We start from the raw sequence: 27,500 nt of genomic DNA on the forward strand, positions 1-27,500 counted from the left end.
GTAATGTAAAATGCTGTATTTGATGCCATCTGTCTCCCTTCTACTGATGCTTCTCTGATCAATCTAATGCAGGGCTATTCAATTAGTTTCATTCGAGGGCCGCATTATCAAATCGAAAAGTTGAGGTGGGCCGGTGGGTTGGTTTGGGGGTTTATCTTATTTATTGAAACATAACAGTTTCAATAAATAAGCTAAAGTAACCCTAAAGAAGTTGTCACGACACGCACACGAAGGAAAAGGTGATAATCCAAACGCAGTTTTATTTAGGGTAATCCGTATCATAATCCAATAACAGGTAAAAGGTCGTAATCCATATAAGCAGTCCAAAACACAATAAACAGGCATGAAGAACACAGAGAAGCGGGTGACATAAAACAAGGATACCAGAACGAGTGATAAAACAGACAGGGTATAAATACACACAGAACTAACAAGGGAACGGGAAACAGCTGTGATCAATGATGAGTGCAGACAAGGATTGTGGGAAATGCAGTTCATCATGTGAATGACACCGTGGGGGAAGAGGACCTCTAGTGGAGACCAAGGGAACACAAACCAGACACTGTGACATAACCCCCCCTCTACGGAGCGGCTACCAGACGCTCCAAGAACCAACAATAAACAAAACAAGAGTCCAGGCAGGAGGTGAAATGGTGGAGGATCAGAGGGCGGGATGGAGGGCCAGGTCCATGGAGGGGAACAGGAACAGGGGGGAACAGCTTAGCCAGCAGCCAGGACAGAACAGACAGTCCACCGGGCGGCCAGGGCGGTGCAGGCTGTGCAGACGACCAGGGTGGAAATGACTTTCCCTTGGGCAACCAGGGCGGAGACTTTCCCTCGGGTGGCCAGGGCGGAGACTCTCCCTCGGGCGGCCAGGGCGGAGACGACCCTTCAGGTGGCCAGGGCGGGACGGGAGGGACGGACCAGGGCGGGAGGGGAGGGACGGACCAGGGCGGGAGGGGAGGGACGGACCAGGGTGGGACGGACCAAGGTGGGACGGGAGGGACGGACCAGGGCGGGACGGGAGGGAGAGACCAGGGCGGCCAGGGAGGAACAGACCGTCCATCGGGCGGCCAGGGCGGAGACTTTCCCTCGGGCGGCCAGGGCGGAGACTTTCCCTCGGGCGGCCAGGGCGGAGACTTTCCCTCGGGCGGCCCGGGCGGAGACTTTCCCTCGGGCGGCCCGGGCGGAGACTTTCCCTCGGGCGGCCAGGGCGGAGACTTTCCCTCGGGCGGCCAGGGCGGAGACTTTCCCTCGGGCGGCCCGGGCGGAGACTTTCCCTCGGGCGGCCAGGGCGGAGACTTTCCCTCGGGCGGCCAGGGCGGAGACTTTCCCTCGGGCGGCCCGGGCGGAGACTTTCCCTCGGGCGGCCAGGGCGGAGACTTTCCCTCGGGCGGCCAGGGCGGAGACGACCCCTCGGGCGGCCAGGGCGGAGACGACCCCTCGGGCGGCCCGGGCGGAGACTTTCCCTCGGGCGGCCACGGCGGAGACTTTCCCTCGGGCGGCCAGGGCGGAGACTTTCCCTCGGGCGGCCAGGGCGGAGACGACCCCTCGGGCGGCCAGGGCGGAGACTTTCCCTCGGGCGGCCCGGGCGGAGACTTTCCCTCGGGCGGCCCGGGCGGAGACTTTCCCTCGGGCGGCCCGGGCGGAGACTTTCCCTCGGGCGGCCACGGCGGAGACTTTCCCTCGGGCGGCCAGGGCGGAGACTTTCCCTCGGGCGGCCAGGGCGGAGACTTTCCCTCGGGCGGCCAGGGCGGAGACGACCCCTCGGGCGGCCAGGGCGGAGACGACCCCTCGGGCGGCCCGGGCGGAGACTTTCCCTCGGGCGGCCACGGCGGAGACTTTCCCTCGGGCGGCCAGGGCGGAGACTTTCCCTCGGGCGGCCAGGGCGGAGACGACCCCTCGGGCGGCCAGGGCGGAGACGACCCCTCGGGCGGCCAGGGCGGAGACGACCCCTCGGGTGGCCAGGGTTCAGGAACTGGAACCACCGGCTTGGGCACTGGAACAGACACCACCGGCTCAGGCACTGGAACAGGCACTAGAACTGGCACCACCGGCTCGGGCACTGGAACCACCGGATCGGGCACTGGAACTGGCACCACCGGCTCGGGCACTGGAACTGGCACCACCGGCTCGGGCACTGGAACTGACACCAACGGCTCGGGCACTGGAACTGGAACTTGCACCACCGGCTCGGGCGCTGGAACTGGCACGGGCACTGGAACTGGCACCACCGGCTCGGGCACTGGAACTGGCAGCACCGGCTCGGGCACTGGAACCACCGGCTCGGGCACTGGAACTGGCACGGGCACTGGAACTGGCACCACCGGCTCGGGCACTGGAACTGGCACCACCGGCTCGGGCACTGGAACCACCGGCTCGGGCACTGGAACTGGCACCACCGGCTCGGGCACTGGAACTGGCACCAACGGCTCGGGCACTGGCACCACCGGCTCGGGCACTGGAACTGGCACCACCGGCTCGGGCACTGGAACTGGCACCACCGGCTCGGGCACTGGAACTGGCACCACCGGCTCGGGCACTGGAACTGGCCCCACCGGCTCAGGTTCAGGAACAGACACAGACACTGGCTCCGGCTCAGGAACTGGAACAGACACAGACACAGGCTCCGGCTCAGGAACAGACACTGGCCCCGGCTCAGGAACAGACACTGGCCCCGGCTCAGGAACAGACACTGGCCCCGGCTCAGGAACAGACACTGGCCCCGGCTCAGGAACAGACACTGGCCCCGGCTCAGGAACAGACACTGGCCCCGGCTCAGGAACAGACACTGGCCCCGGCTCAGGAACAGACACTGGCCCCGGCTCAGGAACAGACACTGGCCCCGGCTCAGGAACAGACACTGGCCCCGGCTCAGGAACAGACACAGGCCCCGGCTCAGGAACAGACACTGGCCCCGGCTCAGGAACAGACACTGGCCCCGGCTCAGGAACAGACACTGGCCCCGGCTCAGGAACAGACACTGGCCCCGGCTCAGGAACAGACACTGGCCCCGGCTCAGGAACAGACACTGGCTCCGGCTCAGGAACAGGAACAGGAACAGACATCACCGGCTCAGGAACAGACACTGGCTCTGGCACCGGCTCAGGAACAGACACTGGCTCTGGCTCCGGCTCAGGAACAGACACCACCGGCTCAGGAACTGGCACTGGAACCAACGGCTTTGACGTAATCCAATGGCTACGCTTCCGCAAATAATCTGTGAACCCCCAAAAGTCCAAAGTCTCCAGCCCCATCATCTCACAACGAGGTAAAGGGTTGTCAAGGCAGTTGTTAAACAGGTCTTTTAGTGCCGCATCATTGTAACCCAAACCTCTCGAAAGTGTCCAAAAAAATTGAGAAAGTCCACCCACCGACTGGCCCTGCTGGCGTAAATCCATTAAATTCCTAAAACGTCCCCTCCTCTCCTTCTCAGTAGCTGGGGGACGGATACGGAAACCCGTACTGCTGGATATATCCATTGTGCTGGTATCCTTCTGTCACGACACGCACACGAAGGAAAAGGTGATAATCCAAACGCAGTTTTATTTAGGGTAATCCGTATCATAATCCAATAACAGGTAAAAGGTCGTAATCCATATAAGCAGTCCAAAACACAATAAACAGGCATGAAGAACACAGAGAAGCGGGTGACATAAAACAAGGATACCAGAACGAGTGATAAAACAGACAGGGTATAAATACACACAGAACTAACAAGGGAACGGGAAACAGCTGTGATCAATGATGAGTGCAGACAAGGATTGTGGGAAATGCAGTTCATCATGTGAATGACACCGTGGGGGAAGAGGACCTCTAGTGGAGACCAAGGGAACACAAACCAGACACTGTGACAGAAGTGTGGTATTTACTTGGAAATGTGGTACCCAACAGTATGCAAATATATAAAACCATAATAAATAAAAACTTGATAATTTACAGCTGTGTACAACTATTTTCCTTGGAACAAATAAATTATTTATACAAACTTATAGCTGTTGGTGAGAAATAATAATTATTTTATTTATAATTGTTATGCTTAAATGAAAATATTCTGACAGTGAGACTTGTTAACCACAGGCTCCCACTGTATAAAAAATGCCTAAACACAAGTTAAAAACTATATGCACCTTTACAAAGAAACTGACATAATTTCATAACAAGCATTAAATATATATTCCTCTACCCACCTAATAAAACTAATGCAATATAAATCACTATATTTACTATTAAACTATATAATATTATAGTATATATTTACTATATTTATTTATTACTACATAGTATTCAATATAAATATTGCACATTTCTGCCCAACCATGGTAAATTACTACAGTAAATGTGGTAAATGTTTGTAAGGGTGATTAGGGGATTTAAAGTCTTCTAATTTCGGTCATGCCACAATGTTTCTCCTGCTTTCCTCATCAGTCTTGTTGGGAATGTTGAGGCTGTTTCATCCGATTTAATACTAATTAAATCATCGAGTGATTTGTGGTTTGTAACAGAAATGTTTCTGTCGAACTGAAACGCTTCCACTGGTTGTCGCAACGCTGTTTAATATTAGTGTGTCCGGGACCGGGAGTAAACGCAACTCCGCGCTGGGCCGTGTTTAAACAACTAGTGAAACAACTGAAAACATCGCTATTTGTTGTAACTGTACTGAACGAGAAACCGCTTCAGATGATTCAGTTACGGAGCGGTCCGAATGAATCCGAATAGTTTTAGACCGTTATGCAAGCGCGTTTAGAAAGAATCGAACCAAAAGAATGATTCCAGGCCCGGATTGGGTAATCGGGAGAATCGGGAGAATTCCCGGTGGGCCGCTTCACTTTTGGGCCGGTCGAGGATTTTTTTTTTTTTTTTTTTCTTCACATTTCAATGTCACGTTAGTAACATTACACGTTCCGCCTTCTGATACTGCAGCGCGCAGTCTCTGCATGGGTTGTACCATGTGAGGGAGTTCTCCCCTCCCCTACTACAGAGTTGGTTGGGTCCACAGCCAGTCTTTTCCAAAACGTTTTTAGGTAGGCTACTGCGGCCGCGGGCCCGCGGCATCGCCGGCGCCTACCGATAGCTGGGCCGGCCCTACCGTAACGGTACGCGTCAGGGAGGATGGATGGGAGGAAGAGGCCAGGAGGTATGGAAGCTTGTTTCCGCCACAGAATAAAACATTTTAAAAGATAATTGCGACTTTTTATCTCACAATTGCGAGTTTACATCTCGGAATACATCAGAATTGCGTGAAATAAAGTCTCAATTGCGTGTTATAAAGTCAGAATTGCGAGATATAAAGTCAGAATTGCCTGAAATAAAGTTGCAATTGCGTGTTATAAAGTTAGCTTTGCGAGATGGTCAGAATTGCGTGATATTAAGTCGCTTGCGTGTTATAAAGTCAGAATTGCGAGATATAAAGTCAGAATTGCCTGAAATAAAGTTGCAATTGCGTGTTATAAAGTCAGCATTGCGAGATGGTCAAAATTGTGAGATATAAAGTCGCAATTGCGTGTTATAAAGTCAGAATTGTGTGAATTAAAGTCGCAATTGCTTCTTATAGTCAGAAATTGCAAGATATAAAGTCAGAACTGCGTGAAATAAAGTTGCAATTGCTTCTTTTTAAAGTCAGAAATTTAGAATTGCAAGATATAGTCAGAATTGTGTGATATAAAGTCGCAATTGCTTCTTATAATGTCTAAGTGAATTATTATTTAACCTTTACATTATTTCTTGAACTATAGTATTAATACAAACTACACAATAGTAATAGCAATAGTAATATCATCCAAGTGGATGCTGCACACTGGTGGTGGTTGAGGAGAGACCCCTGATATGATTGTAAAGCGCTTTGGGTGTACAGTAGTACATATGAAAGCGCTATATAAATGCCTCATTCATTCATTCATTCATTCAGCTGAACTGTTGCTTCATTTATCCAAATTGGAAAAAGTGCTAATTTGGAATTCCACCATGGAAAAAGTGGGCCGGTCTTGGGCCTGAACTCCAGGGCTGAAAAGTGGCCCCACTCCGGCCCTGAATGATTCATTCACGAAGGATTGGTAGCCTATCGCTGGTTCAGTCGACATAAATTCGGGACACATATAATAACTGCTGAAATATTCACACGTAAAACGTTTCTCAGGTCAATCGGAGCGAAAAGAGGAGGAGGGAGGTTGGTGCCGTCGGGCCGCATGGAGATGATTGGCGGGCCGCATGTGGCCCGCGGGCCGCCAATTGAATAGCCCTGATCTAATGTTTTACAGTCATTGACTGTCTCCTCTCCCTTATACTCTATTCTGCTTTACAGTATTTGCACAAATGGCAAATTTCTCTGTATCTTTCTCTCTCTCTCTCTCACACACACACACACACACACACACACACACACACACACACACACACACACACACACACACATGCGTGTTCACACACTTTGAACATGATGGAGGTTATTATCTATAAATCACTTATGTAAAAATAATTCATTACATTTGGTTTTCCATATCAGAAATTGCAAACAAGTTCTATAGAAACTGTATATAGAATCAATATCTATTGAAATCTATAGGTGTACCAAATGATTCATTGATTAACCATTAAGATCAGTTGGATTAAATAATAGACAAATGTATTAAACTGAACAAGAAGAGATGCAAATCAAAAGTTTGGTAGTAAGAGCTTTATGAAAGGCAGTTACTGTGAATGAAACATGTATGTAGATGAAACACTTATTTTGTGTTGTGGAAAGGATACTTTGTGATTTTGTGTTGTACTAACACAATTGAAAACATAATGAAATGTTTGAAAAAAGTGCACTTTTGATGATCTGTTGTGATATTAGCACTAAGAGTTTGGAAAATGTACACCTAACTTGTGAAAATAGTACCAAAGCGAATAAAAAAAACTGTAAAGGGGCTGTATGTAGAATTCAGAAACCCTTGTTATTAGCGACACCGGTGGCCGTTAGGTGAACTGCAGCAGCAGATTATTATACTCATGTGACATACACATATACTCACATCGACCTTCTTTCTTTGTACTTTGCTTAGAAGTAAAAAAAAGCTGTAAATTCCTTTACTGTTAACGAACATCCTGACACCGTGCACTACGGCTGAGAATGACGTTTAGATGAATATGTAAATCCGTGCTGCGCTTTCCTCTCAATAACAAAATAAACACAACGAAAATGAGAAAACAGCAGTTCAGAAAGCATCAGATCATAGAGATGTGGATGTTTGCAGCAGCTCTGAGGTTCACAGGCATCATGTCGACAGATGAGCTCATTAAAATTACACTGTTGTGATAGTTTGATTATAAAGTATATTTGAGATTATAAACTATATATATTTGCCTATGTGAGACTATAGTTTGAATAAAACCCTTTTCTTTGCATGACACATTGACATTACAGTACAGATAACTCTTTCTGCATTATCCTGAACATTGTATAAGCATTAGTTTCACGTGTCATTGATCGGAAGAGAGGCTCTCGGGAGTGAGCAAGTGTAAACGTCACATCATTATGATTTTCCTGGGAAAAAAACAAAAATCATAAAAATCAGGCTTTCATAGACAACACTGAAGTCGAGAAAAGTCTTGTTTTGTAATCAAATAATGAGTCAGAGAAAGATCTTACAAATCATGACTGATGTTATTTCAGGCAAAGTGTTGAACATGTTCACACTGGAATATAAAAATATAAAAAAAGGTGATTGTGACTTTTTATCTCAGAATTCTGACACTTTTTCCTCGCAACTGCAAGTTTATCTCGCAAATTCTAACTTTATATCTTAGACCCATGCATTTATATATCAGAATTGCAATATGTGAACTTGCAATTGTGAATAAAAGTCTGAAGTGTGAGACAGAAAGTCACAATTATCTTTATTCCATGGCGAAACAAGCTATTGTTCAAAGCACTGAGAACAATCACAGTAATAATGTCTCAAATGCTGTAATGTCCTCATTTAGCAGTTCAATTAAAATAAAAACGGCCTTAATATCTGTCTCTATATTAAGAGTATGATAGTAAGGTATACTTTAATTAAAGTCACGACTTCTTCCACTGTTTTTCTCTTTCATTATAAATTGCCTTTTCCCCTCATTAACAAACACATTTGCTCATTAACAGTGATTGTGCAGCTCCGTTAATTACACTGAAACTCTTTAGGAGCACATGCACAAACTAAAAACACTTAAATGATCACGTGACGCGAGGAACAAAAGATTTCATGAATCAAAATGATAATGCTGAAGTTAAAGCCTCCTGAAATATAATCTACACGAGATCAGCATCAGATGCATTAATGCGTTTGATCTTTCCTAATGCCTCGGTCTTACAGTGGATCTCAGTGGAGCGGGACGTCATGCAAACTCTCAGATGTGTCCCTCTAAATTGTTTGCCGTGACATTTGGGGCCAAAGCAATCCATGCCTCATTTTCTCAGCCTCAAAGACCAGCAGTCCATTAGATCGATAGCGCAGAGATTTCCAGTCCCCGCGCGAGCGTAAATAGCCTATCACACGCGCGCGAGAGTGACGCGCTGTCAGTTCGCTGCGCGTCGCCGGGAGATTAGATGAGAGCAATCGGGCCTTTCCGTAATGCACGTGGGCAGCACAAAAGAAGGTTTACAGTAATTGTGAGTTATTAAAACGCGTAATCACCCCCCGAGCGCAATGAGGTGTAATGAACTTCACTGCTGGAACATCGTCCAGACAAGAAGCAGAAACTGATACGGCTCGTGTTTGTGAGAGACAGTCATCAGCTGTAACCCCAGAAGTGCGTTTTCCCCGATCGGCACTCAAAGGGAATCAAAACAGCATTGAGTTGAAAAGCTCATGTGCTACCGCCCACCCGCGCGCGCCCACGCGCGTCCACCCACGACGCCTCTCAAACCCTACAATGCACTGCTTCCAGCAGTGGAGCGCGCAGGGACTGAGATGAAGTGCTCTAGCGGAAAAACAGTGGGTCATCATCACTATATGGAAGCTTATTTCCGAGTATAGCTCGCAATCAGTGCAGGTCCTGGACTTCTAGGGGCCCTAAGTAAACTTTGTCCGGGGGCCCCTGTGAGTGTGTTCGTTCATAAAAACCCCCAAATGACCCCCAACCCCTTAATCTGTTCTTTTTTCAGAGCAGCTTCACTGTCAACCAACAACAGTGAGTTATACAATACAATAGGACAAATACGACAGAAAAAAATATGAAATTAACAATTTAGCCTACTAATATTAATATTCTACAATACAGAAATTTAATAAAGTAATCAATAGGCTATAATAATAAATATAATAAATAGTCTTCACTTTATGAATTAAATATACACTGATTCTTTTTAAAGTTGCTAATGTAAACAGTGAATGATTCTCTCATATTCTTTGTTATTTGATTAACATTAAAGACAGAGAGAGCATCGGATTTATTTGGCTGCTGTCACTTTAAGACCGAAAGCACAGACCTGAAGATACCAGGTCAAGCATTCAATTTCTTTCCCAGCTGTTTATGCTCACTGAACGACTTTAAGTTAAAAAGCCCCTAAAATGGACATTTTGACATTTTTGTGTGTATTTAGCGCACGCCCGAAGCCCAAAAGTAGCCTGTAGCCTATTTGTCCGTGTTTCTCTCCACCTCAGATCGCGCAGAGAGAAAAGCCTCTCTTTCACAGCTCAATATGCTTTTACACGCGATGTCACATTATTTGTCTGATTTGAATGTTGTGGACCGCTTTAAAGGAAAGGAACGGAAAGCGCCATCATGTTTTTCTAATTGTTGGAAGCCAATATCAAAAACAAAACTAAAACACAGCCCTAAATCATATTTTGCTTATAGGGAGGACCGGCACTGCTCGCAATTTCTAGTAATAAACTAGTTAACATATCGCAAATTCAAATTTTTTACTTTTTTTCTCAGAATCTTGTGGGATAAAAAGTCACAATTAGCATTTTTTATTATTTTTTTATCCATAGTGGAGAAAAAATAAGAAAAAGAAAATCGCAGATTTGACAGATGTTAACTATTTAATAACTTGCAATTCCGAGATATAATCTCAAAATTCTGAAAAAATTTTTGTGAGATTAAAAACTCACAATTAAGGTCTGTTCACACCAAGGATGATATTAACGATAAAGATATAGGCTAGTTCTAAACATAATTTGAAATATAAAACAATAGCATACACAACCATAATGATAATGGCACAAATAAACAAAGAACGATTTTTTCCCGCTGTTGAACGATAAAAACACTGTCAGCCAATCAGAATCCATCCTGCTTAAAGAGCTCGCGCATTAAAGCGGCAGGCGACAAAACTGCAGTGCGCTTAATAAACAGAACGATATCATGCATTGTTGTGGACGCTGATAGAGTTTACCGTAATGGTTATAGCTTTATTTTTTATTTTGTGCCAGAAATGAGCTTCATAGATCATCGAGGGGGCAAAGGTCAATAATCAAAGGTGCTCACATGCTTCTGCTCGCACCCGCCAGCTCACCATTAATGAACGTGATTCGTCATTTATGATTTAATTGGGACCATCTTTATTCATCAGCAAATTTCTGCTGGAGTATTAGAGGGCTCGAGAGGGATTGAGTCGTTTTAATTGCGAGTGAGCTGGCAACACAACACGAAACCATGCGGCGCGGGGGAAACGCAGCCAATATTTCATACATGCATCAGCACTTTACCCTATTTCTATGTATTGATGATTAAAAAAAGCTGACGACACCACTTCCCCCCCCCTCAATATTAGTATTTAATATGTTCCTATTTTGTTCTAGTGTGTGCATGCTATTAGCTGTTCTCACTATGGTCCTTTATGCAAATTCATGGATGTTTTTTTTAATCAAAGTCATTTAGAATGAGCACGCTAGTCAAGTCACATTTATTTATTTCTATAGCGTTCAACAAGATTGTTTCAAAGCAGATTCACAACAGGAAAATAACAATGATGCAAACTTCACAAATATTAGAGAATTCAAATTCTGCTGTAAAGCAGCTCTGAAAAGACAATAGTGTATTTATTCAGATCGATTCAGTTCAAAGTGAACTAAAACACACCATTATCAAAACAAAAGATGTCTTTTTTAAGTAAAAGTGGCGGGAAACGCCTCCTTGGTAGGCTACAAATAAAATTTTTGCCAAAAATCTTAACATGAAAACTCTGGACATTTTTCACACTTGGTTTATAACTTGTGTCATAGACACTGAAACTAGGATAAGTTAACTATTCTAGACACATTTAAAAATGACACCGTCCTTAAGGGGGGTGTTTACTCCTATACCCTACATTTCTTCTTCAGTGTGATTATGGTGACTATGAAACCAAAAGAGTTCAAACACCTTACCGAATTAGTTTATCTCATTGGAATAGTATAATCAGAGGAGCACGGGCGCTGCACAGAAACCGCTTTTGAAATGATAATGCGGACTGGAACAGAATGGAAATGATACACGTTTTGTATTGAACAAGGAAGCTTTTTTCCCCCCGAACGGATCGCTGAATCGACACTGGGGAGCGTTTGAAAAGCGATACACCTGTATTCATTGACAGGCAATTTGCACGAGCTTGAGGCGCGTTTAGCGACGGAAGACTGTGCCTTATGTTTTAGTGGTCGGTTTGTTCAACTCAGATCTATTAGGAGTGTTTTGACCATTAGGTTCCTGTGCTCAAGCTCTCTCTCTCTCTTTCTTTGTGGAAGAAAAATAGGCGGCAGGGGTTGGAAAGACAGAGGCGCCAAAAATAGAAGCCATTACTCCATTATTACAGCCTATCGTCTGTTGCTAGGCAATGGTATCAGATTAACACTAATTATCATTTTATCACACTTTCTTCTCTTCGACGTTCCCTCTTTCCTTGGCTCTCTCCTTCATTCCTCAGCAGAGCCGGCATCGCAAATAGGATCCTATGCATCGAAGTGCTGTCGGAAGCCTCTGAATCCATTAATCAACACATCTAGATTCCGAGGCTTTTCATTCGCTGCCGTTATTACATGAGACTTAATGAATATTGGAGAAGCCAAAACCCAGCTAACATTCTCAGAACGTTCTGGCAAGGTTCTCTCAAAGTTACCAACAAACGCTCTACCAGTAACGTTAATAGAAAGTTTTTAATAATGTTCTAAAAACGTCAGCACAAAAATGTTACTTAAGCATCAGTCATCCAACATTTTGTAAACGTTACTACTTACTTGTTTCAAAACATTCAACTTTCAAAATTAACGTCCCAATAATGTTTGTAAAATTATAAAAATGGAACGTACTTTTAATGTTTTTGCTAGCATTCACTTAAACAAGAAACTTTAAGGGGCCATCATAAGGAAGGCAAGATAAGTCATGCCAACATGGCTGGAAGCATTAGACCAACTACAACAATGAGCAATTAAAGACGTACATTAACATGATTTTAGGCAAAATGGATGAAAACTCAAATACAGACACTAATTATTTGATTTAATGGTTTATCACTTTCGACCAATAGGTGGCGCTGTGACTAAATTGGTGTGGTGTGGTCAGAGTAAGATGGCTGACATATGCAAAGTTTGGTGTCAATATGCTAAAGCATTGCAGAGATACAGCCCCATTGTATCATGCTATCAAATGTTGATGCGGTAAACGAAAACGGTTTGGTCTATAAACATGAAATCCATAACTTTTCGCTGGCATGGTCTGAAGATGACACGATTCGATTGTGGTGAAAATCGAACAAACGCTCTAGGAGGAGTTTGAAAAAGTAGGTTTTTAAAGAAAATCAAAATGGCGGCATGTTCACGGTATGACCCAAGGAATCTATTAAGACATTTACAATAGGGCTAATTCAGTCAAATTTTTTTAATGAGTTATTAGCATTTTTGGACATTTGTTAATAATTGTTGACCACAAGGTGGCGCTGCCCCAAAACGTTGAGTACCGCATGGCAAGTTTCGTAACGATATGCCAATAATGCGTTCATAAAATATAGCATTTTACCCCCAAAATTAAAATGGCCAATATGGGAAAATTGGGTATCGTTTGACTCGGCATGCTGCACCAAATCTAAAGAGACCAGTTTTGTGATTTTTGGCCAAACCGTTCAGAAGTGATAAGCAAAAATAGCCATTTTTCATATGTCCTGACCACTAGATGGCACTGTCAAATCTTGGCAAGTAGCCTCAGGTCATGGCTGTCATAACACAAACCAGGTTTGGTCAGAATACGCTAAAGCATTGCAGAAATATCTGTTATTCGAGAATGGTTTGACGAATCAACTTTAATTCCGTATCTTTTTTATCGGCATGGTATGAAGATGATCTGGTTAAATTTTCGTGAAAATCTGAAAAGTTGTTTTTTTTTCCGGAAAATGATCCAAGGGATCAGGGGAAAAATATTTAGGTTCTATCCCTTACGGTTAAAAAATTATTAACAAACTTGAGTGCAATTTTGGACAGTTGGTGGCGCTAGAGGGATTGAGTTAGAGACTCCAAAATTGCTCAGACTGTCCTCTATTTGTGTGCAAGCTTTCCCGCAAGCGGTTCTATGGTCTGTGGGAAACGGAAAAATAATAATAATAATAGGAATGCCAACGGATTGGTGCCTTCACACCTTCAGTGCTTGACCCCAAATAACGTGTCCATAACTTTATGAGAACGTTATCAAAATGATCTTAGAAGATATTATTGTTAGCTGGGACTGGCGAAAGCCGAACGCACCTCTATGCGTTCTCACTCTTGGAACGTCGATGGAAACGCACCATCTGGAAAAGGAAAGATATAAAACCACAGCCAAATCCAACAATCCTGTATGCACATATGAAGACTTCAAGCTTTTTTTTTTATCAGACTCATTCACATGACTGACGTTCACTTTCGTCGTCTCTTGGCGTACAGCGAAAAAGTACAGCGAAAGCCGTTTTGTTCTTTGAGAGCAGATTTTGCTGCTAATTAACAGACACGTATGAGGTGGTGTTTAGGAAGCGCCCTACATTGAGCCGGTGACGGCGTCTGAAAACACCTTCGTCTCAGTTTCTGCAGTGATTTATTCCTGTGGATCTCTGGTGCGCGTGTAGGCCGAAGCTCGAGGGCACGAGCGCATTGTTCCAAACCTGCCCATTGTTTCTGAGCTCAGGGCCAGTAATGAGGGACCGTGGAGGAGCCGAGCGCTGCGCTGCTGTCAGAGTGAAGAATGCACACACACACACACACATCTATAAATGAGGTAATATATGTCTGGTTAATTAGAGGTACCGACCCTGTGTTGCTTTAATACACATCCTCTATTAGTCAGAGTAAATTATTCATACTACTGAACATTAAACATTACTGAACCGGTTTAACCTATGATATATCGCAGGGTTTCTCTGTCTCAACGCAAAACATTGACATGCGGCCATCTTTCATAGTTCAGAATATGTTGGCAGAACTTGGCACAGTAATATTATATAATATTAGTAATATTGATTTAACTGCACTGACACTATCAGATGAGAACAAAACCTGAATTGAGCAAATAATGACTCTTCTGTAGAGCTGCTTGGTTACCCCTCACACACACACACACACACACACACACACACACACACACACACACACACACACACACACACACACACACACACACACACACACTAACCTGACTCCTAAACCTACCAATCACACAAAACTTTCTGCATTTATATATATATATATATATATATATATATATATATATATATATATATATATATATATATATATATATAGTTAGTGTGTGTGTGTGAGGGGTAGGTTTAGGGGTCAGGTTAGTGTAAGGGGAGAGAATATACAGTTTGTACAGTATAAAAATAATTATGTCTCTGGAAAGTCCCCATACACACATGGAAACAAAACGTGTGTGTGCGCGCGTGTGTGTGTGTGTGTGTGTGAATATATACTGTAGGTTAAGATGTGAATATATAGTAAAGTGTAATTTATTCCTGTGATCAAAGCTGAATTTTCAGCATCATTACTCCAGTCTTCAGTGTCACACGATCCTTCAGAAATCACTCTAATATGATGATTAGCGCTCAATTATTAATAATGGTTATTTTTTTCCATTATTTGATTTACTTATTTTTTTTACTTTCATTAATTACAAGTTAATTTATTTCTTAACATTATAAATGTCTTTACTGATCAATTGAATGCGTCCTTGTTGAATAAAAGTATTAATTTCAATTATCAAATACATTTTTAACATTGATAATAATAAGACATGTTTGTAGAGCAGCGAATTAGCATGTCCAACAGTCCTTCGTCCTCAAAGCTGTTCAGCTCAAGTTTGCATTATCTGAAAGCATGTGCAGGTGTACTTTGATTATTGAAAGATAAGCTGCATTTATGTTTCCAGTAAGTTCCCCATGATTGTGCTCCAGTTCCCACAAATTCCTGACTCTTCAACTTCCCCAACATCTCACCTTGAAAACGAACCGCTTTGATTTATAGCGTCGGAGGGAAGAGTTTCCATCTTCACCCCGCGAGTTGTCACAGCTATTCTATAATTGGATGAGCCGCGTGACCGACCTAGCCGGAGCTTTTCAGGCGGCCATCTTTGGGAATTTTCCCTCGTTTTGCACTGAATCTGAGGCAAAAACTAGGACGTTGTTCATGTTGTCATTAATTGCACTGAAAAGAAAAAAAAAACACTCGTTGTCCTCCAAGAGTAAAAGCGAAGTGGGAGGATCTTCAGTCACTGACCTCAAAGTGTCACCTGACCACATGACTTGTTTTATCCTCATTGTGTCATCGCTATATAACCGTCCTCCCATCCCGCATATAATCGACCTCAGGACACCAGAATCCAGTCGAGAACTGAGCTCAAGCTTTTGCGATGGACGATTGGTGACCTTCTCTAACTCTTCCATGGATCTGAAGGTGCTCCTGAAGTCATGAGCGCATCGACGTTACACACGTACAGAAGATTTCAGTGTGTTCAATCTGCTTCGGGTCACCGCAGACCGTCTCTCCTGAGCACAGGAATCCAATTAGCTGCTGAAAAAACATCATGTGTTTCACACTAATTACTCTTGCTGTGTGTGATACTCTATTTCTGAGACTTCACTTCTTCACTGAAGCATATTTGTTTTTTTAGGGCTGTTTCATGTTCACTGCATGAGAGCCACTAGAGTTATGGCAAGCCCTTTTGACTTTTATTCATTCCCAGGATATGAATGCTTGTTATCAACAAACAATTTTCACTAGTTGAAGAAATGCTCATTCTTGACATCAGGAATTAGATTTCTACTAGTAAAAATGTTAATTTTTGATATCAACAATGACATCACCACTTGAAGAAATATGAATTCTTGATATCAAGATTTAAATTTCAACAATTCTATAATTCTTGATATCTGTAATTGTATTTTTACTACACTAAAAAAAAAAAAGATATGATCAATAAGTTATGACAACGTTTTTACATTGCTTTAACTCATCAAAATAAGCAATTTTCAACTTTTTTGTTGTACAAGTCAGTTAAATGTTGAAATTACTTTAACATCCAAGTTGGTTGTACTTAATAATTTAAGGCAGTAAACTTTTTTTATCAATAATTGATTTCTTACTAGTTGAAACTCCAATTTCACATATCAGAAATACAATTTTTACTAGTAAAATATATTTTTTTATATATATCAATAATTTGTTACTAGTAAAAATAAATTCCTGACATCAAGAATTCAATTGTCGCTAGCTGAAATGTTAATTCTTGATACCTGTAAATGCATTTCAACATGTTACATTTGGCATTTCTGATATCAATAACTATAGAGTCTAAAATGGCTTTCTTACTCGTAACAATCACATTCATGATATTAGAAATGAACACTGTCACTAGTGACAATCGAATTATTGGTATCAAAACCGAACAATTTTACTAGTAGCAAATCAGTTGATATCAAGAGTAGACATTTGCACTATAGTAACCATGTAATTATTGATATCAAAAATGATAGTTTTACTACAAATAATTGTATTTCTGATATGTGAAACTAGTAAGAAATCAATTATTAATATCAACAATTGAATTTGAATGGCAGCCTATGGTGACATTTAACTATAGTAAAAATACAGACTGCATAGTTTAAATTTTATTGTTGATATCAAGTATCAACATTTTTTACTATTAGCCTAAAAATTAAATTTCTGATATCAAGAATTAGCATTTTAACTAGTGAAAATGTAATTGTTGATATCAAGAATTCATATAAGAATGAATAAACGTCAAAATGGTTTGCCATACTAGAGTCACTTACAGTGATTTTATTCACTGACAATCTGTAACATGGCATGGAGTGCCTAAAACCCTCTTTTACCATGGTAAGACCACAGTAACACAAGGCAGCAGCTTCATCAATAATTCAGTTTAAAATTTCCCATCGACTGACAGGCCTAGACTTTATGGTTTGTTTCACGCATCCTACAGCTGATATGTGGATCTGCTCACCCGGCCTCTGAACAATTTAATTCAAAACGCTTCTTGTTCAACCTTTTCTTCTGCATCTCACTGAGCCTCTGCATCTCTCTCTCTCTCTCTCTCTCTCTCTCTGTCGGAAACAGTTGTCATGGCAACCCACAGAACTTTCTTCGCAATGCCACTTTTAGAAACAAAGTTAGCAGAATTCCTCCAGGGTTCAGAAGAAGAGAGAAGATGAAGCTACAGGTAATGCAAAAAAAATCACTCTCGACGTGCTCAAATGAGGCCCTAATGGAGAAGACGCTGTGAATTAACCATGTTTTACCTGCTCCCTAAAGGAGCGTTTCCACATTTGGCTCCTAAACTCTGGAATAGCCTTTCCTGATAATGTCCGTGGCTCAGACTCTCTCTCCCAATTAAATCTAGATCTATTTATCTCTTTAGCCTAGCATTCATATAATGCATATCCTAACCTGCTTTGTCAGATCAAATGCATGCTTATTCTTGCTTAATGTTATGATATGAACAGCAGCTACGCTAATTATTTTCTATTTGCCTTTCTATTTTATCTTGGGATGCCCATCCTGAGGTAACTAGAGAGTTTGTCAGCTCCAGTTTGGATCCAGCCTATAATCAAGACTCTGAATCAACATGCACCAATGCTATTTTCAAAATGTCATAATAATTTGTTAACAAACAAGTATTCATTACTTCAATGACCTCACTGTTTCTGCATTAAATCATTACAGTGTATAAATTAATACATTTTTAGCTAACCGTGACTTTGTATATGTACATTTCTGAAATGCATAAATTAGACAGTCTGATAACAGATCACTCTAAACTGTAATGTGGACTCATGCACTTTCTGTAAAGCTGCTTTGAAATGATGTGCATTGTGAAAAGCGCTATACAAATAAAAGTGAAGTGAATTGAATCCGTGCAATGCAGGAGAAACCTGCAAACCTAAGTCTGGTTTAAGTTAGTCTTTCTTAATCTCGCGCTCAAGCAGATGCACACACACGCACACACGGCGTCAAATCGTCTCCCTCGTCGGCTGTCAGCGCGAGTGATCGAGTCGAGACACACATGTAATTTCACCTCAGCAACAGCTGCCTGTAATTACTCCCCGCACGCGCCACTCTCGAAAACAGCTTGATTTTGTGGTTGAAGCGATTCGGCGCTCAAAAGGTTCTGCGAACACACATAAAGAACGAGAGTTCGTGCTTGTAAACAGAGATGCACGATCAGAAATGTCATCATGTGGGTGAATATTGAAATAATACTCAAATAAACAAGGAATTCAAATATGATTACAGCTACAGGCTTTCCTAGACATCCACACTAACTGTGAGGACAGAGTACATTTACTGCCTTTAATGTGTTATTCAGTAGGCTAGTTACTGCAGTTCATAAGGTGTCACAGGTTTTATTAAGGGTTTGATCACATCTATCTATCTATCTATCCATCCATCCATCCATCCATCCATCCATCCATCCATCCATCCATCCATCCATCCATCCATCCATCCATCCATCCATCCATCCATCCATCCATCCATCCATCCATCCATCCATCCATCCATCCATCCATCTATCTATCTATCTATCTATCTATCTATCTATCTATCTATCTATCTATCTATCTATCTATCTATCTATCTATCTATCTATCTATCTATCTATCTATCTATCTATCTATCTATCTATCTATCCATCCTTTACAGGCAAGCATGAAGCAAGCAAGATTGTAAAACTAATCAATATGAATTGAGCGGTTTAGTCCAAATTTGACAGCGTCCAAGAGACTTGATCGCTTTATATGATGAACAGATTAAATTTAGGCTTTTATTTTTGTTTGTAATATGTCTATGTGGTGTTTTTAATATGCTTTAAGACAAACCATGTGTAAGTTCATAAGTCGACACCATTGCTGAGTATTTCCTCCTTAAAACTGCAGTGAACCAAAGACAGTCTCAAAAACACGCTTTGAAATCGCTGGTGTTTCTGACGTCACAAACTACCTTGTAACCAATCAGATCAACGTGTGATCGTCAATGAGTGGATCTCTGAGCTGAGTGAGTGAGTGGAGGCGGGGCTCATTTGCATATTCATAGAACCACGAATACTAAATGAGGCAAGGGTGTCGAGTTACATTCAAGATATTTTAAGACGAAAAAGAAAAAGTTTTTTTCCAAGAAGAGAAAAAATGTAAATATGTATATTTTGGTGATCAAAAATGAAAGATGAAATTATTGACAACAGGGGGACTTTAAGGCATTTTTTATTTTATTTTATTTTTACATTAAACATTTTAGAATTAAACGTTTTGATTGTATGGATTAAAACTGCCCAAAACTTTGAACGTTTGCTATTGGTGGAACTCATGTGAGTGACAGGTTGCCCCGCCCTCATCATCAGAGAAGAGATGCTGCAAGAGGGAGAAGTTTTTCTGATTCAAGATTATGAGGCACATGAATAAAAAAAATTATGTGCACAGATAAATCATTTATAATAAATAGGCTACTGCAAATGCAATATTCCATTAAAAGTAGGAATTGTCCATTTTGATTTCACGGTGACTTTAACACACACGACACATGCTCGACCTCTGCATTGACAAACGCTCACAAACACAGCGTTTTGGCTTTCGAGCGCCTCAGAGGAGAGCAGATATACCAGGCTTCAAACTCCTGTGTGAGCCGCTGACAAGAGAACGACCACAGATGGCATGATCGCGTTTCATTAATTTACACCTTTTGAGGCAGATGCACGGTTATTTTTATAAAGGTGTAAGTCTGGGCGCCATCTATCGCACATGCCGCTACAGCGAGTTCAACGTCAAACATGATTGTGTGATATTCATACAATCACAGTCTGCATCTAAAAGAAAGTCAAACTCACTGTCGAGAACTTAAGAGCAAATTAGAAAGAGTTTTAGTGTTACATAAATATACATTCATGCTGAAAACAACCAGCCTTTGGTGGTTTGATGGTCTTATTGGCCACCAGGATGGGTTTCACTGGTCAGGCTGGTTATCGCAATGCAAAAAATGCATTTTCTTACTTAATAGTTTTGTCTTGTTTTCAATTACAAATAACTAAACATTCTTAAATCAAGATATTTTTACCTGAGAAGCAAAATGATTGAAGATTATTAAGAAAAAATCATCAAAATGAAGTGAGTTTATGCTTAAAGAAGTAAAAATGTCTGTCAGTGGAGCAGGAAAAATAATCTTAATTCAAGTTTATTTTTCTGACTCCACTGGCAGATATTTTTTTCTTGCTCTAAGCACAAACTCACTTCATTCTGATGATTTTTCACAAAACAAGAATTAATATTTTAAAGTAATTTTGCTTCTCAAGTATCTTGATTTAAGAATGTTTAGATATTTGAACTGGAAAATAAGGCAAAATCAATAAATAATCAGCAAGAACATAATCTTTTGCAGTGCATGCTGGGAAACCAGATGAATACTAACTTTACCAGGATGGGAAATCAGCAGGGGCCGGTTTCACAAAGCTATTTTAGACCGGTCTATAGTGTTAGACAAGTCTAAAATTTGCTAATAATGCAAGTTAGACTGTTTCACACAAATAAAGACTGACTTAATTTAGACCAAAAGAATTAGACACCTTACCCAGGCTAACTTAGGTCTCTGTTACCTTGGCAACCAGCAGTAACAATCAGTTACATTACAAACAGCCAAAAGAAAAGGGAAAATGGCTCATAATTTAAACATTTCTTCTTGTTACTACATTCTCTGCTAAATTTCCCAAGTAAAATGTCCTTGTAACTGTTATACTCCTCCAACAAACACATATTCTCCGCTGGGGTAAACTGCACTGAGCGGTGAATGCGCTTACTCGATCCGCCATGTTTTTTGTTTTGAAAAGTGTCTTATATTACCCAGAATGCATTGCAGTGTAGTCCTACTTAAGATAGTCAGAGTCTTAAAGGAGAACTCCGGTCAATTTTAACATTGAGCTCATTTTTTTGTACATTTGGAGTGCTGTCAATACAGAGAACAACTACAAAAATCGGTGTTGCCTACACCGTGTTATCCTCTTTTTAAAATGTGCACCCTGTTGACTTCAATGGGGCAAGTACTAAACCTGCTTTTAGCCTCTTAACATCCTTGATGTGTCATTACAAGTGCACAGAAAATGTGAGTGATTCCTTCTGAGTGAACACGAGTGAATCTGACTGCAGTAGATGTAAAAGAAATGTATAAAAATTATGTTATTTAAGCCAGCGAAAATACCGGTTTACATCCTGTTTTTCGGTTGAAGTCCAAAGTAGTCGATTGCCGAGTTCACGCGCATAGGTTTAATTACCTGTGATCACGCGAGTGAATCTGACTATCTAGGCTGGCTATCTAAGCCATAGTCAAAGTCGATCTTTGTGAAACCGGCCCCAGTTAAACAGATAACCCAGTGAAGACTTTGTTGTTTTATCAACTCAATATGAATCATTAATATTGAAGTGACAGTTGATCGTTAGCTAGAAAGTATTATTTCAGCAGGCTGTTGGAAAGTTGGAAGGCAATCATGCACATTTAACGAAGCAGAGGAACGTCTGTGTTCATTCTACACAAAAACAAGCGGAAAATCAGCGCATGCAAAGAGGATGCAGCGCATGCAAAACTCCACCCAAGTCTTCAGAGATCACATGTGGAAACCTGCATGAAAAGGTAAATTCACAGAGCAGATGTGTTATGCATGACCCGTAGAAACACTTCTGAGAGGTGAACGGACCTCTACCTGCCACAATCACTGCCGTCTGCAATTACTGCCGTCTGCAATTACTGCCACGACTCTCCGGCTCGCTGATTAACTGCCTCGCATGGCCAATGCTTGTCAAGTCTAAACCCTCTTCAGCTCTCAATAAAGTCAGCCAGCAATTGCAACTTAGTTTTAGACGACGAGAACAGGATCAGTGTGAAGCTCTCGCTTTAAATAACAAGCTCTCACACGGAGAGTGACCGGCCTTTATTTAAAGTTAAACAACACAAAAGTAATTTAATCGAGGAGCAGCCTGTGTCTCATTCACACTTCAGTCAAATTTAAATTAAAAATGTGGCCTGAGGGGCTGTTTACACGACACCGCTTGCAACTAAAAACTTGAAACTTTTTATGCGTTTTGGCCATTCATTTACACGACAACGGAGCTTTGGGTGCCTGAAAACACAAACTTTTGAAAACGGTCTCCGTGTAAAACAACAAAAACGCGAAGATGATGACGTCAAGCACATGTCTATGGCTATGTTTACACGTGGCCGGTTATTTTCATAAACGGACATTTCACCCTCTCCGTTTTCAGAAAAGTGTTAGTTTACACAAACCCGCGTATATGCCATCTAGAGCATGCCAAACCTGTAGGTGGCAGTGTAACGAGAAGCTCAAGCCCACGTTAGCCAATCAGAATCCCGAAAATATAGGTTGCACCTTTGACGCAGTGAAAGTTCTGTCGCATACTGTGACGTCGACTGCCTAAAACTCAGTTTTTCTCAGTTTACATGCAAACGTGCAAACAGAGTTTTCCAAAATCTCCACTCTGGCCGGAGTTTTTAGAAAGAATCGTTTTCAGAGGCGAATTCTCCGTTTGCGTGTAAACGAGGGGCACAACCGAAGGTAAATGTCTCCGTTTTTCAAAATAACCATGTACGTGTAAACGGGGCCTATAAGACCTTATGTAGCCCTGCCCCTTTTCAGCGCTGCGCTCGTTGTCTTTTGACTTCCGGTCTGTATTTTCCATTGATGGGTGCAGCAGGCGTAATGATATGACGCAGCGCCTGAAAATAGGTCTGATAGGTTAGAGAGACTTAGTCCCGGTCATGTTGGAAGTTACTGAGCTGGGGACTATTTTCAGGCGCTGTGTCATATCATTACGCCTGCTGGACTCATGGTACGGCAGCAAAGTTTCTTGATTATTATTACGCAGGAATGAGAGTATAGTTCCTAGCCATATCAGCCTAGAAAATCGCAACTTTACATTTTCCGTCGGTCTTAGTACACGATGTAACTACAGAAGAGTCAAGTTTTAAATAGGAAAAATATCGAAACTCTTTGGTCATTTTTTTTGAGAGAGATGCTAATGGTCCTGTCCGATTCAATGATCTATGCTAAGCTATGCTAAAAGTGCTACCGCCAGACCCGGAGATTGGCTGAATGGATTTGAAAACGGTAAATCTCAACTGTTTAACTCTGGGGGAGTTGTAAAATGAGCCTATTTCCAAAAAAAGTGGAGTATCCCTTTAAAATATCTGCCAATGGGGTCAGAAAAAAATCTACTTAATTCAAAAGGAAAACAAGATTAATTTTCTGTCCCCATTTACAGATATTTGTATTTTTCAAAAAACAAGTTATTTTGTTTCTCAAGTAAATGTATCAAGATTTTAGAATGTTTAGATATAAAACAAGACAAAAAATACTGAGCAAGAATTGTTTTGCACTTGCAGTGTTTCTTCTCTGGCCGAACGGGAGCAGATCAACCAGCAGATTCACTAAAGATGACGTTCTGATTCATTCAAGGCTTTACAACGTTTCAACTCGTGTGTTTGTCAATCTTGTCCTTACACACTCGGGGCTTCAAACAGAAGGAAACGAGGTTTGTTGTATTAGCGCGAGCAACTCTCTCCGCGACCGCTTTCTTTCCTCAACTCTGGAAAGTAATCTCCTCAACACGTTAATGCAATAAAGGAAGGTGTGTTAAAAAAACAAAACAAAAAAAAAAAACAAGGAAGAGAAAAGAGTGTCTGCAATCTCACCGCTCCCCTCACGAACATTGTCTCACACTTGCATTCCTCACCTCCAATTAGCGGGAAGAGGGTCCTAAATATAGCAGACATCACACACTCCAATCAGATCACGAGACTCAAGCGCTGGAGAGCCTGATTATCTCGCGATGTGTGTGTGTGTGTGTGTGTGTTGTGTATACAATGGTTAAGCAAAAGAGGAAAGGTTGGAAAGATCGTATCATCGGTGGCCCGTCCGATCGATAACTTCCTAAGTTGGCGTTGCATATTTGAATCGATGGAGATAAATTGTCACTGCGATTATTAATTGTGTCATTGATCGAGTCTGAAAGCCTGCGCTGTTGACTGACACTCAAGTGAGGCCTAATGTGAGTGTAACCATTGCTTTGGACATTTAATACGAACATCTAAAGCAGGAATTAGAACAGTCTTACACACACCAAACGTCTATGACAGCAGAGCAGTCAGCCAGCGATTCTGAACACTGCAAACATTCTTTTCTTTCTTAGATAGGCTATTTGTACTGGAAAACGAGACAAGACATATATTGCAATAGGCTAAACAACCAATCTCACTTTTTTCCTTTGCTATCTGGTAAAGGAGAATATTATGGAAGCTAGTTTCCGCCACAGAATAATAAAAAGAAGGTAATAGCAGAATTATCTCAGAATTGCATGATAGCCTAAAGACGCAATTTGGAGTTATAAAGTTAGAATTGCGTGATATAAAGTCGCAATTGTGTGTTATAGTGAGAATTGCGTGATATAAAGTCGCAATTGCGAGTTATAAAGTCAGAATTGCGTGATATAGCCAAAGTCCCAATTGTGTAGTCAGAAAGAATTGCGTGATATAAAGTCGCAATTACATGTTATAACGTCAGAATTTTGAGATATAAACTCGCAATTTCGAGAAATAAACTAAAATAAGACTTTTTCTCAGAATTGCGTCGTTTATATCTCGCAATTCTAAATTTATAACACGCAATTGTGTTATAAAGTCAGAATTGGATGATATAAAGTTGCAATTGTGTGTTTTAAAGTCAGAATTGTGAGAAATATCGCTTTTTTTCCCTTTAGAATTGGACTTCTTTATAACTTGCAATTGAGTTTATATCTCACAATTCTGAGAAAAGATGTCAGGAAGACCAAAAGTCAAGCAAGTCAGCTTTAAACAATATAGGCCTACAGACTGTATAAAATCAGCTTCCATTCACACCAATGACGATAATTATAACGATAAAGATATAGATCCAAAAATCATTCTAAATATAAAAGAATAGCAGAGTTCACACCACAACTTTAACGATAACGGCAATATTCCATAATATTCAGAACGATTTTTTTTCCTGATGAATGATAAAAACATTGACAGCCAATCAGAATCCATCCTACTTTAAAGCAGCACTCAGTAGCTTCGGGATTTCTTCGCTGTATTCTCGCTTTTTGCTCGCAGGTTTCTCTCTAGAGCTCCCCCCACAGCTTCGGAATAGATATTTGACAACACTGTTGTAAAAACTCTTTGGTGATTCTCAGACACCAGAGGCTAGAAGATCAATGACATCAAAGCAGATGGGACATTCTTTAAAACATCTTCTTCATTCGGGTTCGAACAGCGTGAGGGAGCGCAATAATGACAGTATTTGAGCAGATTTCTTTTGGCCGTAAAGCAATTGTTTACATCGCGAGACCTGATATCACGCGAGACTTCCTGCCGCGGCGGCCGGCGGCCCGCCGTCTCAAAGTTGCAAGTGCGAATTTTCCGCTCACGGGCACCAGGGGGGTGCGAAACGACCACCATTCAACCCGAAATAAGTAATATAACCATTCCAATGACTCTGAAGCTGTTTAGTTAAGGTAAAAAAGTTACTTAGTTCACCTTTAAAGAGCTCGGCAGACGACAAAACTGCTGCGCCCGCTTATAATAAATACGATATAATATTGTTATCGTTATTTTTATGGTTATCTCTCTTGGTGTGAACGGGCCTTTACAGTAATAAACAGAAAAATTGTGATCAGTGATGCAAGCAGAATTCAATCATGCTGAAAAGCAGCTTTAAAAAACTAAAAAGTTGCATTTTAGCATTTATATCCATCGTCTTGAAGGTTTTTTTTTTTTTTTTTTGACTGGGTTTTTGGTTAAACGGCTGAAATAAGGTCTGTGTTGAACACAAGCTCAAGATATTAATTCTACTACATAAAATACATCAGTAAGACATCTTGTGTTTTTTCTTAAAGCTTTAAAGTCACCATGAAATCAAAATGGACAAATCTTTTTTTAATAGAATATTGCAGTGAATATTATAATTGATTTATCTGTGCACAATCACATCATTATTTTTTAAATTCATGTGCCTTGTAACTTGAATCAGAATAACTCCCTCTTGCAGCGACTTCTCTTCTCTGATGACGAGGGCGGGGCAACCTGTCAATCACATGAGATCCACCAATAGCAAACCACAACCATCCAATAAACATAACCGTCCCGAGACCCCTAGAACACCCTCGCTAACTTCAGAAGCATTTGATTCTGGAACTGAGCCTGATCTCAAACCACCTCTCATTGCAACTGAACAGCTTCATCAGTCAATGTCTCAGTGCTTCAACTGCAGTGTCTCTGACCTCTTCTTCTCCTCTAACTGTGTTCTTTGCATGTGCACAGAGGTAATTATAAGGAAGGCGATGTCCCAAAACCCCAGAAGCTCATATGTGGCTTGTCAATGGTGTGTTTGGTGAGACGCAGAGCTAGTGGACCCTGAAGGTGCAAACGTCCTTACCGTTCACACTCAGCCGGCGCGGGACTCTCAAGGAGACGAATGTAGGTTTGTCCTCAGTGGTCCTGACATCACATGAAGCCTGTGGAGGTTGTTGAGGAGACACATAATGAATCAAATGGGAACGAACAGCTAAATTCTTCTGGTAAAATAGAGGGGCATTTGAGCCTTTCAAACATGTGAAGCTTCATTATCTTCCAACTCTAAAGTATGCCTACTTTCTAAAGGGTACATTTACACAACAACGATTTGCTTAACGGAGACGTTTTTTTCCGCGTACTTACGATATCGTTGTCAAAACGATCCCCATTCACACGGATCCGTGAATACGACTAAATGCGCTGTATTCTGCTGCCTGGCCGTTAGATCATTAGATTTTTCTCCATTTTATCACCTGATGTCGCCTCTGGCTTGTTTAGTTGAGGAAACTTAATATTCAACAATATTATTGATGTGCATGTACTGACACTGTTGAATGAGAACTGAACTGAGCTGGACTGAGCTTGTTTGGTTTGCTTTGCACCATAACAAACCAAACAGACACGAACACACACTTGTGTTTCAAGTACAAGTGGAGG

The sequence above is a fragment of the Scardinius erythrophthalmus genome (assembly GCF_964197995.2).
Source record: "Scardinius erythrophthalmus genome assembly, chromosome: 6".
Lineage (NCBI taxonomy): Eukaryota > Metazoa > Chordata > Actinopteri > Cypriniformes > Leuciscidae > Scardinius > Scardinius erythrophthalmus.